This window comes from Petaurus breviceps, unplaced genomic scaffold (assembly GCF_028583685.1).
Source record: "Petaurus breviceps papuanus isolate PSGF00001 unplaced genomic scaffold, PetGlider_PUasm1.0 90603, whole genome shotgun sequence".
NCBI lineage: Eukaryota > Metazoa > Chordata > Mammalia > Diprotodontia > Petauridae > Petaurus > Petaurus breviceps.
In genome coordinates this window covers 1,783,858-1,803,710 of record NW_027187284.1, presented here as the reverse complement: position 1 = coordinate 1,803,710, position 19,853 = coordinate 1,783,858, and the positions used below count along the sequence as shown (strand labels likewise).

At 36.5% G+C, this 19,853-nt stretch overlaps 1 protein-coding gene across 8 annotated transcripts in view; it reads left to right on the top strand.

Moving 5' to 3' along the window:
* Positions 1-19,853, top strand: part of DMD (dystrophin) — a 2,504,498-nt gene that overhangs the window by 837,387 nt on the left and 1,647,258 nt on the right. The window lies entirely within an intron of this gene.

Sequence of the window (19,853 nt, the reverse complement as noted above, 5' to 3'; positions counted from 1 at the left end):
TGGAAGACATGAGTACAGCAAAATTTTCAGTTATTTTTTATTTATTCAATTTAACTTGATTTAACACACATTTATTAAGAAAAGAAGTTACGGATATAGTAACCAAACTGATTTCTAACCTCAAAGAACTTACATATTACTGGGAGTGAATGCTATGTATAAATAAGAAGTACATTTGCATGCATACATACATACATACATACACACATACACTACATATTACATATTTTGTTAGTCATTCCTGTCCTGGCCAAGTCTTTGTGATTCCATTTGGGGTTTTCTTAGCAAAGATATTAAAGTGGTTTACCTTTTCTTTCTTGAGTTCATTGTACAGATGAGAAGATAGAGGTAAACAGGGTTAAGTGACTTGACCAGGGTTACATAGCTAGTTAAGTGTCTGAGGTCAGATTTTCACTCAGGAAGATGCGTCTTCCTGACTCCAGGCCTGGTACTCTATCCACTGCACCATCAAGCTGCCCCTACATAGTACACAATGATATGAATATGTTACATAATAATATGAACATGCATTCATATTACTATGTACTGTGTATATAATATTTATATATATAATATAGAGTACATAGAATTAAATCATAAAAATATGTAAAATTATCCAAAGTACTTTCAAGTGGGAAAGAACCTGAACAGTTAGGGGCAATTAAGAAAGATTTCACGCTGGAGATAGCACCTGAATTGTGCTAGAGATTTTAAAAGGACAGGTGTGGAGAGTATGCATACAAAAAGTGAGGATTCACTTATAAAATAGCATAAAGTCTGGGGCAAAACTATATTACTTCAGGTAGGAGGGAGGCCCAACACCTGTTAGTTCAGCTTTAATTTAGGCTGAAATGAGGCACACACAAATACTTAGCTTCCCTGGATGCAACTCCATATGGAAACATTTCTCTGTATGGAAATATCCTCAGAAATCCACCAAATCAGAGTGGCCTAGACTACATGTGCATGGAACATCTATGCCCTTAGGAAAAGGAAGCAAACTGGCAGAAACTGCTTCATGAGACACTGAACAATCTAGTCCCAGAGACAGCTTTGTTACCTTTAAGAGAAAACTAATCTCTACTGGGAGGATGTGGTGTCTACCTGTCACATTTGAGAAATATGCTGTACAGTTGGCATGCCATTCAACTTCTCACTGCCTCCTAGGAACTCTAAAACTTGCAGGCTAGTTCTAATCTGCATTAGCAGAGAAAGTTTTCTCAATACGAGGTTGTTGTTGTGGTTGTTGTGTTTTTTAATATATCAAAGAGATCACACATGCAGCTAGTTCCCTCCCAAAAATAGTAGCAATGTGGTATATTTGTGTTCAGTGAAATCTCATGTGTATTACACAATAAATTAATAAGTATATTTTAACATCACCTATGTGCCCATCATTTTGCTGTGTACTTTAGGGCAAATAAGAAACATTTGTCATGTAGCCTTTAATCTGGTTGTATCCAGCATTATGACAAGGCTTAGATGATCAGGGGCATATAAAAGTAGAAAATCCAGTACTTGATCCCAAGAAACTTTTAGGATAATTCAGAAGGAAACAGAAACCAGTTAGAGAACAAAAAAATAAAAAGATGAGGCAATGTGAAGCAGATAACTTGAAATAAGAGTCCAGAAAATAGAAAAATTTCTAGAGATGGGGATACCTGAAGAAGGCTATATCAAATAAGTGAAACTTGAACTGGGTAGTAATGGATACATAGATTTGGATAAACAGAGAGGGCATGGTTTTCTAGGCACAATTTCAGGAACAATATTGATAATTCATACATAATGTATGAATTTTCATTCCCCAAGTGAATTTCTACAATTTTTCAGATAAATGCATTCTACTATAAAATTAGCAGTTTCTTAAGACCCTTTATTCTCTTCATCACTGTCTTTACATATATATACTGACATATATGTATACTTCAAATCAAGGACTTAAGAAACAAAGTATACTTTCAATTATTTATCCAGCATTTCTATGTGAATGTAATGTTTTGTATGACACATAAAAACATAATGTGGCTATATTAAGAAAGTAATTTTAGAGTTTTAGGTTATCCCTTATCTTTATTAATAATGTAAATGAACTTACCTCATTTATTTTCCTTTTAAATTTTAGTTTATAAGGGTAGAAACACTATAACAATGGTGAAGCTGTGTTTTTAGTCATTTTTGTTATGATTTAATTCATAGTCAATTTCATAGTAGTTTTTCATCACACAGGTACCTCATTAGCGCTAAATAATGAATGAATGATGCATTTATTAAGTTTTTACTGTGTGCAGAGCACTGTACTAAGCACTAGGAATGCAAATAGTTAAGACAGTCCCTGCTCTCAAAGAACTCACATTCTAATGGAAGAGAAAAAATAAAACATGGAAGGTGTTGCCTGAGACGGTCTCATGATCCCTAGGATACAAAGGAAAAGTGGATGTTAATGCCTCTTCTTTCATGTCATTTCTGCTGATAAAAATCACATCCTTTTCTGATGTTGAACCACTTGACATTAGACTGGAAGCATTAGTACTTACTCCAAATACTCTTGGGTTCAGCAGCCCAGGCTGTCCCCATCAAGGGCTTATGGGAGATGGTGGTCAAGATGATTATGGTTTGACACTCCTGGCTCTTCCTGCAAACTGTCTCTCCTTCAAGGTGTTTTAACTATGTTGGCTTGCCCGCCCTTTAATTGGTAATTAATAGCCCTTTGTTGACAGGAGTTTCCTGACCACACAATGGTTGTGAGTCCTGTAATGGAAGCAGGACTAGTGATTTGCTCTTTTCCTTCAGTTAGCTGCAGTAGGCCAGCTGCTATTGCTAGAGGTAATGACAGTATTTGGTCCCTTCTCAACAGTGATACCTCTGCTCAATGATGGTGATAGGGGCTGGGCTGGAAGTGGTTCTGGTGGCCTGGAGAATGCTGCTACTCCTAAGGCTCTTGGGCTCAGGGTGCTGGGCTTTCTACATCAGGGTCTCAGGGGAGAGAATGATCAAGATGGTATTGAGAGGAATGAGGAACCCAGAGCTTAGAAACTTTTAGCAACTTGTCCAAAACAATTAAAAGCATATTTATAAAGTTAAGGTTAGGATTCTGAAAAAATTTTCAAATGCATTTTTTAGACATACCTTGTCTTTGATAATTATATTGTTAAGTGAACCTTAACTTTCCCCTCTATTTTACATTTAGAGATGTTAATAACTGTAACCCTCCTTAGTCTCAAGGCCTCTTTTTTTCAGTTTTGTGTCATCAAAAATCTTTAAAGTGTTTTTATGAAGCAATTGAACAGATAAATCACAGGGTGATGTTTGAATCTAAATGGGTGTAGGATCTAGGTATAAAGGTTGATACTGTAAGCAATCTTGGAAAGCAAGGAATAGTTTACCTGTCAGATTTGTGGAGAGGGAAAGACTTTATGACCAAACAAGAATTAGAGAGCAATATAAAAGCAAAATGGATAATTTTGATTACATTAAATTGAAAAGCTTCTGTACAAACAAAGTCAATGTAACCAAGATTAAGAGGGAGGTGCAAAATTGGGAAAGGATTTTTACAACCTGTGTCTCTGATAAAGAATTCATTTTTAAAATATACAGAGAATTGAGTCAAATCTATAAAAATACAAGTCATTCCCCAGTTGATAAATGTTCAAAGGATATGAATAGGCAATTTTCTGAGGAAGAAATTAAAAATATCTATAAGCATATGAAGAAATGCTCTAAATCAGTATTGATTAGAGAAATGCAAATCAAAACAACTCTGAGGTATAACATCTCACCAGTCTGATTGGCTAAGATGACAAAACAGGAAAATGACAAATGCTGGAGAGTATGGGGCAAATTAGAACACTAATTCATTGCTGGTGGAGTTGTGAACTGATCCAACCTTTCTGGACAGCAATCTGGAATTATTCCCAAAGGGCTATAAATAATTTCATACCCTTTGACCCAGCTGCTGAGTGAGAAGAGTAGAGACAGGAGAAATTTGTACACAATTACAGACACAATATATGTGTGATGACCAACTTTGATAGACTGGACTCTTCTCAGCAATGCAGTGATGTAAGTCAATCCCAAAAGACTCATGATGGTGAGAGATGTCTGCATCCTGAGAAAGAACTAGAAAGAACTGAATATGAATCCAGATTGAAGCAAACTACCTGATATTTTTCTTTTTCTTGTTTGGTTTTGTTTCCTTTTTACCGTTTTTCTTTTTTTTCCCTTTTTTTTTTTTTTAAAGCAATCGGGTTAAGTAACTTGCTCAAGGTTACATGGCCAGTTATTTCTGGGTGTGGCATGAAGTATCTGAGCCCAGATTAGATCCCCAGGTCATCCCGACACTGGAGCCTGTGCTCTTACTCACCGTGCTACCTGGTCGCCCCCCCCTTTTTTTTTTTTACCATTTTTCATTCCATCTGATACAATCCGTCCTTATAACTTGACTAATGTCTAATGTGAAAGTATTTACAGATCCCGTATTTGATTGTATACCGTCATGGGGCAGGGGAGGGGACGGAGGGAGGGAGAGAAAATTTGAAACTCAAGGAATTGTGGAATTTAATCTTGTAAACTAAAAGTAAATAAACAAATTAATACAGACAAATAAAGGGAAAAAAAAAGAAAATGACAGAAGTTAAGTGACTTGCCCATGGTCTTATAGCTAGTGTTCAAAATTGAACTTTAACCCATAGTTTTCTGGCTCCTAATCTAAGATTCTACACACTGTAGCATGCTGTGAAGAGGGAACTGTTTGTAGAAGAAGACCACCATCCAAGAGAATAATCAGAATTTGGTGCAGGAAGTTTGAGCAAGAAAGTATACTCACTCTAACACTGAGATCAGAAGAATGTCAGGTCATAGGGGCTGTTCTTAGATTGAGGGGATTTAACACTTACTTCTGGCACATACTGACTATATGATTCTTAAAAAATCACTTAGCTCCCAATGGTACTCTCAAATATTAGATTTCTTCACCCAGAATTTCTTATGACAATTAAATCGTATATCTAGATCAGAGATACAGGACTGTTCTACAGTTGGAATGCCTCAAAAAGTATCCTCTGACTAGAGGTCTTCACGGAAAATTAATACCCCTTCTTTGGGATCTCTCCCAAGGTCCCTTCTGATTGTTATTATGTGAATATGAATATGCAAAAGTTACTCTAATGCAAAGAAATACATAAGTGCATAAGAGAGAAAGTACTATGTGTAGACTAAATGAAAGAGTAAATGAATGAAAGAAAAAGCATTTCTTAACTGTTTACTATATATAAACATAATGCTGAGTGCTGGGGGTACAAAGAGAAAGTGAAGGCCTTACAAAGAGCTCATTCTAATAGGGGAGAGAACACATATAGGAAGTTTTACATTCAAGTCAGATAGAAAGGTCCCATGGCCCTTTTACTGCAACAGTAAAGCAGATGGTAATGTAGCTCTTGAATAATCTCCACTAATAAAACCATATCCATTCTTGATGTTTTACCATCTGATATTGAATCAAAGGCCTTCCATGATGAGAACTTTCTTTTTTGGGCCTTTGATAGCTGTGGCTACTGAAGAGGAAGGATAGCAGCCTCTACCTGTTGATGACACTTAGTCAATATCTGGTGTGGTGGTGGTTTTGACTCACGTGGCATGTGTTGCCTCCTGTCTTTATGTTAGGGTATCTTGCTGCTTTAGCTAGGTGGGCTCAGCCACCCCTTAAGGGCATTTGGAGGTATCTATCAGCTTCTCTAGAGGAATTGCTTCCCAGGATGGTGATTTAAAAGGATGAGCTAGAAAAAGTCAAAACATTCCTTACTATAGAAAAAGGGGAATAATTCTTGTAAGAAGTGGAATTTGACTTAAGATTTCAAATAATTTTCAAATTTTACTAAATTTTTGTTTGTGTGGGCATGAATGTATGTCATGGGTTTTTTGTTTGTTTTTTGTTATAGTTACAGGTAAATATGTGGAACAGAAACAGGTTTGATGAGAAATACCAAGTATATTTGAAAGATAATTTAGTTTGGAAGAATTTGGAAGAAATTTAGTTTGATAGAAGGATAGTTTTTCTGGGGGGTAGTAGGGTAAGGTAAAGCTAGAAAGTTTATGTGTACTACACGCAGGATATTCAATCAGTAGAGAAATTCCTGCTAATTTTCACCATTTAAATGAACATAGCAGTTTGTTAGGGGATATGTAAATTGCTTTAGAAATGGGAACAATGAACTCAAAACTCACAAAGCATTATGCTTTAGAACTCTGAAAAGAAAAAAAAATCTAGATTTAGGCAACAGTGAATGTCAGCAATAAAATCTTTGTAAATTTTAATGCACACATATATTTTATAAATCTGCTTATGTTTAACCCTTATATAGATAGACATAAATTATTTGGAAAAATCAATTAACTGCACTTGGTAAGATCAGCAAATTAATACACCAACCAACATCTCTAGCCAAATTCTGATTTACATTTTTTAAGCTGAATACTTTCTTTTTTTATTCTTAGATATATAAATATTAAATTCTGAAAAGATTTTTACATTTGACAGAAAATTGGCTGCTAAGATAATTGTTTCACTAGTTCACAGAGGAATCTATGAATTTCTAACTCTATCCACTGTTCACCTGGGGAAAATTCAAAGCCAAATGTAATTGTGTGTAGTGTATATTAGGGATCACAGGGGAAATGGCAAAGGCCTTTATTTAGAGAGATTTTAAACCAGGTCTTGGCTATATGAATAAATCCAGTGAATGCTGAGTTTCTGGTCATTTTAGTTTAAAGAGATTTAAAAAAATTACACACACCTATTTTGAAAACAAAAGTTTTGGAGGTGTGTGTGGGGGTGGGGAGGGAGCACACAAAGGGAATGGCTAGTTGTAATTCCTTTTGAAAAGTAACTTTGTCATCTCATTTGTCTTGGATTTCAATTTTTTATTTATCATTTTTTATTCCATCCTCCCTAGTAAGAAGGATATTCTTCACTTTGAAAATTGAATCTTAAAAATGAAAAATGAGTTGTACTGTGTGTTGTCCATCAACTGTTCTCACCTTTCATCCACCTCATGCAATGGTCCTGCATCTTCTTCGTGTTTCTTCTTTTAATATATAAAAAGGTCCTCTTCAATGCCTTAAAATTTATTATAGGTTTGACTTCACATTGTGCTGTAGCTTTTATGATTCTAGTTTCACTGAACTATGAAACTTTTGTATTGTTTTCAATTTGTGTACTTGTTTTTTTTTAATGAGTGTGTTGAGCAGTTTATTCAGAAAGTTCTCCCATTTAGTCATCAGAATAATTTATTTTAAGATGTGAATTTTTGACTGAATCTATGATTTTCTTATCCAAAATGTAGACTAAATGGTGAAACTCTTAGAAGAGTGCCTACAACACTGATATTTCATTTAATATTTTATTTTTCCACAATTACATGTAAAAACAATTTTAACAATTTTTTAGATTTTGAGTTCCAGATTAAAAAAAATTAAACCAAGAAAAATAAAGTAAAAAAAAAAGAATGCTTTGATTTACATTCCAACTCCCTCAGTTCTTTCTCTAGATGGCATTTTTTATCATAAGTCCTTCAGAATTTTCTTGTATCATTGTATTGCTGAGAATAGCTAAGTCAACACACTTGGTCATCATACAATATTGCTATTACTGTAGTCAATGTTCTCCTGGTTTTGCTCACTTTGTGTCAGTTCATGTTAATCTTTCCAGGTTTTTCTGAAAGAATCTTGCTTCTCATTTCTTTTTTTGTTTGTTTTTCCCCCAGTTTATTTATTTATTTTTGGTTTTCAACATTCATTTCCATGAGATTTTGAGTTACAAATTTTTCTCCCCATCTTTACCCTACCCCCACCCCAAAATAGTGAGACTACTGAATATCCCTTCCCTCAATCTGTTCTCTCTTATATCATCCTTTATCCTCCCTCCCAACTGTCGAGTAGGGCAAGATGGATTTCTATACACCAGTGCCTGTATATCTTCTTTCCCATTTGCGTGTAAAAGGCAATTTTTTTAAACATTTGTTTTTAAAACTTTGACTTCAAGATTTTTTCCTTTCTTCCCTCCTCACTCACCCCCACTGGGAAGATGAGCAATTCCATATAGGTTTTATATGAGTAGTTATGCAAAATATTTCCGTAGTAGTTACATTGTGAAAGACTAACTATATTTCCCTTCATCCTATCCCAGCCACCATTTATTCTATTTTCTCCTTTGACCCAGTCCCTTTTCAAAAATGTTTGCTTCTAATTACCCTCTCCCCCATTCTGCCCTCCCTTCTATCATCCTCCCTCTTATCCCTTTCCCCCCTATTTTCCTATAGGGTAAGATACCCAATTGAGTGTGTATGTTATTCTTTCCTTAAGTCAAATTCAGTGAGAGTCAGGTTGACCCATTCTCCTTTCACCTTCCTGCTCTTTCCCTCCATTGTAACACTTTTCCTTTGCCTCTTTTATATGAGATAATTTACCCCAATCTATCATTACTTTCTCATTCTCCTAATATATTCCTCTCTCACCTCTTGACTTTATTTTTTTAGGCATCCCTTCATATTCAACTCATCCTGTGCCTTCCGTCTATGTATACATGTACATACATGTGAACACACACACATATATACACACATACAACCTCCTGTACATACATATGTATGTATACATACATACATATTCATACATATATATTCCTTTCAACTATCATCATACTAAGAAAAGTCTTATGGGTTACAATTATTGTTTTTCCATCTAAAAATATAAATAGTTAAACCTTAATAAGTTCCTTATGATTTCTTTTTTCCTGTTTACCTTCTCATGCTTCTATTCTTTCTTGTATTTAAAAGTCAAATTTTTTGTTCAGCTCTGTTTGTTCATCAAGAATGCTTGAAAATCCTCTATTTCATTGAATGACCATATTTTCCACTAAAGCATTATACTCAGTTTTGCTGGGTAGGTGATTCTTGGTTTTAATCCTGGCTCTTTTGACCTCGAGAATATCATATTCCAAGCCCCTTTATCCTTTAATGTAGAAGCTGCTAGGTCTGGTGTTATACTGATTGTGTTTCCACAATACTCAATTTGTTTCTTCATGACTGTTTGCAATATTTTCTCCTTGACCTGGGAACTCTGGAATTTGGCTGTACTATTCCTAGGAGTTTTCTTTTTGGGATTTTTTCAGTAGGTGATTGGTGAATTCTTTCAATTTCTATTTTGCCCTCTGGTTCTAGAATATAAGGGCAATTTTGCTTGATAATTTCTTGCCAGATGGTGTCTAGGCTATTTTTTTTTATAATGGTTTTCAGGTAGTCCAATAATTTTTAAATTATCTCACCTGGATCTATTTTCCAGGTCAGTGGTTTTTCCAATGAGATATTTCACATTGCCTTTTATTTTTTTTTCATTTCTTTGGATTGGTTTTACAATATTTGATTTCTCATAAAGTCATTAGCATTCATTTGCTCAAATCTTATTTTGAAGTAATTATCTTCTTCAGTGAGTTTTTGAAATTCCTTTTCCATGTGGCAAATTCAGCTTTTGAAGGGCATTCTTCTCCTCATTGGCATTTTGGGGCTTTTTTGCCATTTGGGTTAGTCTATTTTTTAAGGTATTAATTTCTTCAAAATATTTAGGGTCTTCTTTAGCAGGCTGTTGACTGGCTTTTCATGTTTTTCTAGCATTATTCTCATTTCTCTTCCCAATTTTTCCTCTACTTCTTTTACTTGATTTTCAAAATCCTTCTTAAGATCTTTTTTTCATTTTTCAAATGCTTTATTAACTTCTGATTTACATCATTCATTTCCTCCAGATTTAGAGTTACAAATTTTCTCCCCATTTTTCCCCTACCAACCACCCCAAAATAGCAGTCCCACAGGATATCCCCTCCTCCAATTTGCTCTCTCCCATATTTTCTCCCATACCCTTTTCGAATTTTCCAGGAGGCCATGGTGAATCTCTATGCCCCAGTGCCTGTATATCTTATTTCCCAAATTGCATGTAAAATAGTATTAATGATTGTATGTATATATATATATGTATGTATGTATATGTATATATATATACATATATATATATATATATTTAAACATTTGACTTTAAAACTTTGAATTAAAGATTTCATTCCTCCCTTGTCACCCACCCTTACTGGGAAGATAAGCAGTTCAGTATAGGTTGTACATGTGTAGCTAATGCAAAACAATAACATAGTAGATATATTGTAAAAGACTGACTATATTCCCCTCCTTCCTATCTTACCTCCCACTTGTTCTGTTCTCTTCTTTGATCCCATCCCTTTTCAAAAGTGATACCCTTTCAAAAAGATACCCTATTTAGTGTGTATTTCATTCCCTCCCCAAGCCAAATTGAATGTGAATAATGTTGACCCATTCCCTTTTGCCTTCCGATTCTTCCCCTCCATTGTAACCATTTTCCCTTGCCTCTTCTTTATGAGATAGTTTACCCCATTCTGTCTCTCCCCATCTCCTCTCATTATATTCCTCTCTCACCTCTTAATTTCACCTTTTAAGTATCATCCCTTCCTGTTAAATTGGTCCTGTGCCCCCTATGTATACCTGAAAACATGTATACACACATTGACATATGTATTCATATGCCCATATACCCTCATATATAGGCATATATATATATTTTTTTCTATTCCCTTCAACTATTTTCATACTGACAAAACTTTCATCATTTACAATTATTGTTTTTCCATGTAGGAATGTTAATAGTTCAACTTTGCTAAGTTCCTTATGATTTCTTTTCCCTGTTTAGCTTCTCATGCTTTTCTTGCTTCTTGTATCTGAATGTGAAATTTTCTGTTCAACTCTGTTTTTTTCATCAAGAATGCTTGAAAGTACTCTATTCCACTGAATGACAATATTTTCCCCTGAATCATGATGGTCAGTTTTTCTGGGTAGGTAATTCTTTGTTTTAATACCAGCTCCTTTGACCTCCAGAATATCATATTCCAAGCCCTTCGATCCCTCAGTGTAGATGCTGCCAGATCCTCGGTTATCCTGATTGTGTTTCCACAATATTCAAATTTTTTTTTCCTGGCTGCTTGTAATATTCTCTCCTTAATCTGGGAATTCCAGAACCAGGCTATAATATTCCTATGAGTTTTCTTTTTGGGGTCTTTTTCAGGAGGTGATCAGTGGATTCTCTCAACCTCTATTTTGCCCCTCTGGTACTAAAACATCAGGGCAGTTTTCTTTGAGAACTTCCTGGAGGATTATTTCTAGGTTCTTACTTTGATCATGGCTTTAAGGTAGTCCAATAATTTTTAAATTATCTCTCTTGGATCTATTTTCCAAATCAGTGGTTTTTCCCAGGAGATATTTCACATTGCCTTCTATTCTTTCATTTGTTTGGATCTGTTTAACAGCATCTTGATTTCTCATAAAGTCATTAGCTTCCATTTGCTCCAATCTAATTCTGAAGCAATGATTCTCCTCATTGAGCCTTGAAGATTCCTTTTCCATCTGGCAAATTCAGCTTTTTAAGGCATTCTTCTCCTCTTTGCCTTTTTGAGCCTCTTTTGCCAATTGAGTTAGTCTATTTTTTAAAGTAGTATTTTCCTCAGTCAGGCTGTTGACTCTCATTTCATAATTATCTTGCATTGTTCTCATTTCTCTTCCCAATTTTTCCTCCACTTCTCTTATCTACTTATTAAGGTCCTCTATGGCCTGTAACCAGCTCATATTTTCCTTTGAAGCTTTTGGTGCAAGAGTTCTGACTTCACTATCTTCCTCCTGTTCTATGCTTTGCTCCTTTTTGTCCCCAAAATAGGAGTCTAATGTTGGAAACTTCTGTCTGCTTTATTTCCTTTGCTTGGTCATATCTCCTCTCAGTTACTTGACCCCTGGGCTTTTTGCCACAGTAGGACTCTGCCATCAGACAGGGGAGCTTTCGTCCCAAATGCTGGGGTTTTCTCAGCTCCTGGAGGTATTATATGGGTGCCCTCTCTAAGGCCTCCACACTCTCTGGCAATCTGGACACACACCCCAGGACCTCCACCCTAGACTTCAATCCAGATCCAAGTAGGTTAAAGCAAGAGCGATTACCCCTCAGCCTGGTTACTTGGTCCCCCAACACTCTGCAGGCCAGGAGCTGAAGCTGCCACGTGGTGCCGGCTGGTTTTGCTGGCCTCTCAGCAGCTTCACCTCCTGGGGACAAAAGCCGAAGCACTCCCACTTACTGGGTCCCAAAGTCCAGACTGCACTGACCTCTCACTTTGTCTTTTGCATCTATGTGTTGATAATTCTGGAAACAGCCACAGCTGCTGCTGATCTGGAATCCCTCCAGCTGGTGGCTGGTCTGACTCGCCCTGGGGCTAAAACCTCTGGCTCATGCTGGCCTGGGCTTCCCTCCCAGAACGCTGATCTGGTCAATTCCTGCTGGCCTGCTGGGCTGTCCTCAGTGGGAGGTTAGCTTCTCTGTGTCATTTTGTGGGTTCTGCAGCTCCAAAGTTTGTTCAGAGTCCCCTTTTTACATTGATTTGGGAAGGTGGAAGCCGGAGCCACTCGGTGGTCATGATTCTACTCTGCCATCTTGACTCTGCCCTTAAGATCTTCCATGGCCTGTAATCAGTTCATATTTTTCTTGAAAGCTTTTGGTGCAGGAGTTCTGACTTCATTGTCTTCCTCCTGTTACATGCTTTGATCCTTTTTGTCCCCAATATAGGATTCTATGGTCTGTTTGTGCTTCCTCTGTTTGCTCATCTTGCCAGCCAGTTACTTGACTTTTGAGCTCTTTGCCATTGTAGAGCTCTGCTTCCAAAATGGAGAGAGCTATGCCCCAACTCGCTGAGATTTTCTCAGCTGTCGTAGCTATTAGGAGGGCATCCTCCCTGCATCCCCAACAAGCTCTGACACATTGGCCACACACCCCAGGACTACTACCCAAGAACACAATTCAGATCCAAGCAGATTAAAACAAGAGCAATTACCCTCTGAACTGTCACTTGGTCCCCCTAAGATCTATAGGCTAGGAGCTCTGGATGCAGGCACATGGCAGCAACTGCAGCCACCATGCCTCCAGCACTTCTTCCCCTCAGGACAGGAGCCAGAGAACACTTTTCTCTGCCCAGTTCCAACAGAGTTCCTGACTGGCCTTTTATTTTCTTTTTGGTGTTTATGGGTTGAGAAGTCTGGAAACCACCACAGCTGCTGGTGCTTCACTCTCCTGAAGTCTGCTCCAGCTGCTGCTCATCAGGGCTGCCCTGGGGCCAGAACCATGTGGCTAGGGGGAATAGGGGGAGTAGCAGGGTAGGCTTGGCTCCCAGTTTGGTGTGATAGCCCCTTTCCGTTGGCCTGCCTGGCTGACTTCAGTGGGAGATTTGTTTCTCTCTGTCAGTTTGTGGGTTCTGTAGCTCTAAAATTTGTTTAGAGTCATTTTTTACATGTATTGGAGGTGGTAGGAGCTGGGGTTGTGCAGAGGTCCTATTTTTACTCTGCCATGTTGGCTCCACCCCCTCTCTTTTCTTACCATCTTGTCACTGACAGTTCAAAGGCTTTTGTTGCCAGTACTCATTTAGTTACAGCAAGGCCTCCTCCTGGTTTGTTGGTGTAGTCTATTTTACTCTCACCCTAGCATGACAGACCTTTCCTACTGACTTTCTAAGAAATCTGCAGCCTGGGAAATTGTATTATCCCATCATTTTGCATATTCTGCTACTCTAGAATTCATTTTGAGGCTTTATTTAAAATGGTTTGGGGCAGTAATTAGGAGAGCTCATGTGAGTCCATGGCTGATCTCTACCATCTTGGCTTCACCCCTTGACAGTGAAGTTTAAGTGACTTTTCTCAGGTAATAGTTCCAATTCCTATTAGAAATCATGAATTCAAATTGTTAAGACTCTGAAGCTAACTCTCTATCCATTCTGCCAGGATAATTAGGAAATCTTCCCTCACAGGTAGCACATATTTTTGCCACCATAATTTAAACCTTATCCCATTCCATACACATGAATAAAATATTTCATTGAATAAGTCACAACAGTCTGGAAGCTACTCTATAGCTATTTCAAATTTTATTGCTGTGCTCTGAATGTTTAAAACCATATTACTTCCATACTCAGAAAACATATAGTTTCATTCATTTGAATCTTTTCTGTACCAAGGCAGAGCAAAATCTTGCTGTTGGAAAATTTGACAATTTCCTGTAGAAAACAAAAATAGAAAACAAACAAACAAACAAAAAGAAAAAAACACCTAACCCTTTGGCAATGAGATTCTACATACATGGCTAGGCTAACCCCCCAAAGAAAGGCAAACCATTCATCATTCGACCCCATGTTTGTAACTTTTTCGGTATGGTAAACTATATAAACTTGGCATACTGCTTGCAGAGGCTTTAAGACCCATGGCCACTCCCTCTCTCATTAGCATCAAAGTAAAACTTTCAAGTTCTAATTAAAACTGTGTTATGTGTTGAAAGTTTAAAATAGGAAGTACTATTATATTTTAAATTGAAATCCCTGTTCCATGTGTTATAGCATTGACATTCTTTCAGTTAATAAAATTCATCTTATAACCCTTGCCATGATTCCTAAGTTCTAGCTATAGCTTCATCTCCATACCTATGTAACTTTGGCCAAGTAACTTAATATGAGGAATATAACTGGAACTTCCTTCAAATTTTCATAACTTGGAAATGAGCACCTAATTTGGTTTGATTAGGGAAGTAATTTTATCAAGGAATTGAAAAGAGAATAGTAACTGTCTGGGTTTGATAGCTGTTTGTAGCCTTTAGCCACCTAGCTTTGTATCAATGTTTTGATAAGAGAGAAGAGGAAAAAAAAATCATAAGCGATGCCTCAAACTGAGGATGCACATGGGAGATAAGACATACTGCAGTATAGCTAAGACTAGAAGGAAAATAGGAAACTAGGGAGGGGTGGAAGGATTATAGCAAGTTTCTTTATAAATGCCTAATTTTTAACCATATAGGGAACTGAGTCAAATTTATAAGTATGCAAGTCATTCCTTAGTTGATAAGGGGTTAAAGGATATTAACACTCAGTTTTCAGGAGAAGAAATCAAAGTTATCTGTCATCATATGAAAAAAATGCCCTAAATCAATCTTAATTAGAGAAAGGCAAATTAAAACAACTTTGAGGTACCACCTCAAACCTATCACATTAGGTAATATGACAGATAAACAAGATAACAGTTGATGAAATTTGGAAAAATTGGTCACCAGTGCATTGTTGGTGGAGTTGTGAACTGATTCAACCATTCTGAAGAGCCATTTGGAAGTATGCCTGAATTGATATAAATCTGTATAGAAATCCCCTTAACCCAACAATACTCTTCTAATTCTGTATCCCAAAGAGATCAAAGGAAGAGGAAAAGGACATATACGTATAAAAATATTTATAGGGGCTCTTTTGTGGAGGGAAAGAATAAAAAATCAAGGGGATACCCATCAAATGCAGAATGACTGAACAAGTTGTGGTATATGGTTGTGATGCAATATTAATTTTCTATAAGAAATCATTAGCAGATATATCTCATAAAAAACCTGGAAATAATTCTATGGACTGATACCATGTGAAGTGGGCAGAACCAGGAGAATATTGTGCACAGCAACACATTGTATGGTGAACAACTGTGAATGACTTAGCTATTATCAGAAGTACAATGATGTAATAATAATGTAATTTGATCCCTTTGTATTGGCAAAGGTAACAGATACTTAGCACTTAGTAATTAACCAAACCTCTGTTAAAGAAATAGAAGATATGATCCCCTGTTGCTGATGTAATGGGAAGGGGCTGAATAGCGAGGAGCAATACTATATATAAAGAAAGACCCTGGCTTGGAAAGTCAGATCTTCTTGGAGCAAGCTTTGTGGAGGCAGAAGCTGCTGCCACCAGGGAGGCTGAAGAGGAAAGCCCTCACCTCCTCCCCCTCCCACCCAGGCTGGAGAGAATGATATTTATTTGAAGAACCTAGATGAAGTGATTTTAATTCTGGGAACCAGATAAAACTTCTGCTGAGTCTGAGGGCCAGTTGGAGTTGCTGAGGATTTCTGAGGACCAGCTAGAATTGCCAAAGACTGAGGAAGCATGACTGTAATGCTAGTACTTTGGATGAACATGTTGGTGGCTTTGTTAAGCCTTGTCTTCCCAGGAACAGAGACTGTGAAGGATTTGAGATGGACGGGACACTGTGAGCCCCAATGTGGAGCAGGAACTGCACAGAGAGCTGGACAAGAACCTGGGAGCTGGCTGCCTTTGAACCCAGGTGACAGTTTGGTGAATCTGGAATTCTGGGACCATGGAAGGGAATCCAGGGAATCTGAGAGACCACCCTGCGTCAAGCTGAAAGAAAAATTTACTTGGATACTGTGGATTGACTGAGGAACTGTAATTAACTAGTGACCTAGGGGTGAAGGGCTTGTGTATTTTCTGATGATTGAATTGAATGATGACTGAATAAGTAATTGATTTGTAACTTGGTGTGCCCCAGGAGTGGAAAACTTTGACTATTGTACTTGGTGTCCTTTAAGGAGGCAAACCTCCTTAAGAATGATTGAATGACTGAGATGACTAAATGTTCCTGAGATAACTGAAAAGCTACTAAATGATTGTTCTTTGTTTAAAACTTTGTGATCACTGTGGTGAAAACTGTGGCTATTTTAGTGATACGCTGTTGTGAATGCTGTATTTTGATTTTTTGTGATAAGTTGTAACATTGTAAGTGCTGTACCTTGATTTTCTGTGAATTTTTTGCTCTGATTTGTTATTGAATAGAGTGTTCACTATACTGTGAAATCAGAACCTTGAAAAGCTCTTCATAGCAGAAGTCCTCTGGAAAGCTGCTTGTGCTTGGCTTTGCAAATGATTTGAGACAGTTTTGAAGAACTTAGGATAAAAACTGATATCCACCTCCAGAGAGAGAACTGAAGTACTTTGAGTACAGATTGGAGCATACTTTTTTTTTAACTTCGTATGTGTGTGTGTGTGTGTGTGTGTGTGTGTATGTTTTGTTTTGCTACATTGATAATAAGGAAATATGTTTTGCATGACTATACATGTATAATCTATACCAAATTGCTTGTCTTCTTAGGGAAAGGAGTGGGGAGAGGGCACAGAATTTGGAACTCAAAAATTAAAAAAAGGAAGGTTAAAAATTATTTTTACATGTAAGTGAGAAAAACACTGAAAAAACAAAAAGGAAATTCTCTCACACCATAATACCTTCCACAAGAGATCTACAACCAGAAGCGTGCTAAACCCAAGTCAATGTAGTTCACAAGAGCCAATGCTAAATTTTCAATGTGAGTTTTTTAATTAGCAAAAGCTTGGAAATTAGCAAAGGGTGTGAATCAGAGTGTGATTTATTGTCTTGTTTATTGTTCATAATGGAGAAAATACTTAAAAGTGTGTCCAATAAAGAATAAAAAGAAATACTATACTACCTCCATTTCCCTCCCCCATGTCAAAATCTCTTTTATAGAGTAAGAAGTAGTATGTTAGAAACTGGCCTGACAATAATACCCTGTTAGTTCAGTTCTGTTGTGAGATAAAATAAGGCACTAATAAGTCATTGAAGAAATAACAGAGACTTACTTAATATACTCTAATATAGCAAAGATATGTAATAATAAGAAGCCATGACCAGTATCTTAAATAAGCACAATCTCTCTCCTTTCCATTTTGAATTCCTTTCTGTTCATAGGAATAGGATGTGGTGACTTTCATGGTCTTCTGTCATCTACTAAGTTTGAAGGGCAGTGACCCCTCATAGGTGGGACTTTTTATATCCTTGATGACCAGGAAGCCATGCCAATACAGCCAGAGGTCACCATGAACCCAAGACAGGGGAGTACCAGGGTAGGTCTGTGCTGTATTCCAGGTCAATTAAGTCCTGGCTTTGTCACTTTTTTAGGACAAAGCTTACCTAATCCATGTTGATTAGGAAAGTAGAAGAGAGAAACCCTGATAGGTATTGGTTCGTGTATTAAAACTGGGAAATTAACCCATCCATGGTCTTTCTTCTTAGTTTTCTACTTGAAGAGAAAGCAAGTAGAAGATAAATGAACATAATTAGATAGATATATGATAAAGCTTTTATGAAGCCGTTCATATATGCCCATTGAATCAAAGTGACTTAAGATAGGAATTATTAAGTTACAAAGGCAAGTTTGAGCCCAAGTCTGTCAGCTCTACACCTAGTCTTACTTCCACTCCAGTTTGTGACAACTTTTATCATGTCAGTAACAGTAAAAGGAAAGGGGAAATTGCAACTAAATAAAAGAATGACTCATAGGTTCTATTTGGAGAAACAAATAGAGGAGATGATAGAAACAATTTTATTAGATATCTTAAGGCAAAAATAAATATCTTTTCATGGGGCCCTAGATTATTTTGTACTTCAATGCTTTTGATAAGTATTTGCAAAAAAGACCACCATGAAGATAGATTAAGTATGGGCAGAAAATCTGTTGAAGAGGATAAAAAAGTAGAGAAATTCTAGAAAGAACACTCTAGGTTCACTAAATGAAATATATATATATATATATAACACACATATATATACATATATATGTATATGTATGTGTGTATATGTTTTGATATTAAATTACTTTAGTGCAAAGGTATACAGAAGGAAGGACAGCAAGTACATACAGAGATAGAGCCATATCTATATCAAATGCATAATAGATATATGCAGCTCTATATGAAAGTATGGTTTAGTGGAAAATTTAAGACACCAGAGGCTTACAAGTCCAATGAATTTAAAAAAATCTATGCTCTTTAATTGAAACAATTATTACCTAGACTAGTTGATAAAAAGGAAAGGTGGGTGGAGGAATTGGCATTAATAATGATTATAACAATTTCCTAAAGAAATTTAAGTACATGAAGTAAATTGTTTGCCTCAGTAAGTAGACCAAAATCACCCTTAATACTTCTCCTAGTCAGAAAATTTTTTATCTCTTTTCCAAGCAGGAAGATATTGCAACCAAAGGTAATTCTAATGTAGATATAAAATCTGTAAGATTTTGTAAGATTTTACAGAGAAGAATAGTGGAAGATTACAGGCAACATCATTTCATAGAAAATCAAGAAGCAGTGGATTACAAAAAAAGGTTAAAGAAAATTTGGAGAGAGTCCAATTAAGCAAAATTATCTCCTGAGAATTTAAGAATGACCTTGGAGGACAACAAAGAAGTAAAAAATGGAAATCGCCTATATTCATTTATTAGGAAGTAGAAAAGACATTTAATAAAAGAAATAGGAAAAAAACCACCCAGACTAAGCAAAACATAAATAAAAGAAGTCTGATCAGGAAGCAACACAATTTTGAAGATATTATCTAATTAATATTTTAGGTATCTGAAAAAGGGGAAATTGCCAAAAAACTTTTAAGAAGTTTTTGGGCAACTAGGTGGCACAATGAATAGAACACCAGCCCTGGAATCAAGATGACCTGAGTTCAAATCCAGCCTCAGACATTTAACACTTAGTAGCTGTGTGACCTTGGGCAAGTCACTTAACCCAAATTGTCCTGCCTTCCCCCCTCCAAAAAAAAAAAAAGAAGTCTCAAACCTTATTTTTATTTTAAAAAAATGACTTATAGAGTCATTTTAGAAACTAATGGTCTGTTTGTTTACATTCTGATTATTTTTTTGTATTTTTATGGGAACACTCTACATATACCTCTATGTAACCCTTAAATTTTCAGTAAACATCTATTAATTACCTAGTATGTACTAGGCATTGTACTAAATGCTAGGGATATAAAAAGAAGACAAAAGACTTTCCCTGCCTTCTAGGAGTTCACAAATCTAATGGGACAGATTCATTCTCTCTCTCTCTCTCTCTCTCTCTCTCTCTCTCTCTCTCTCTCTCT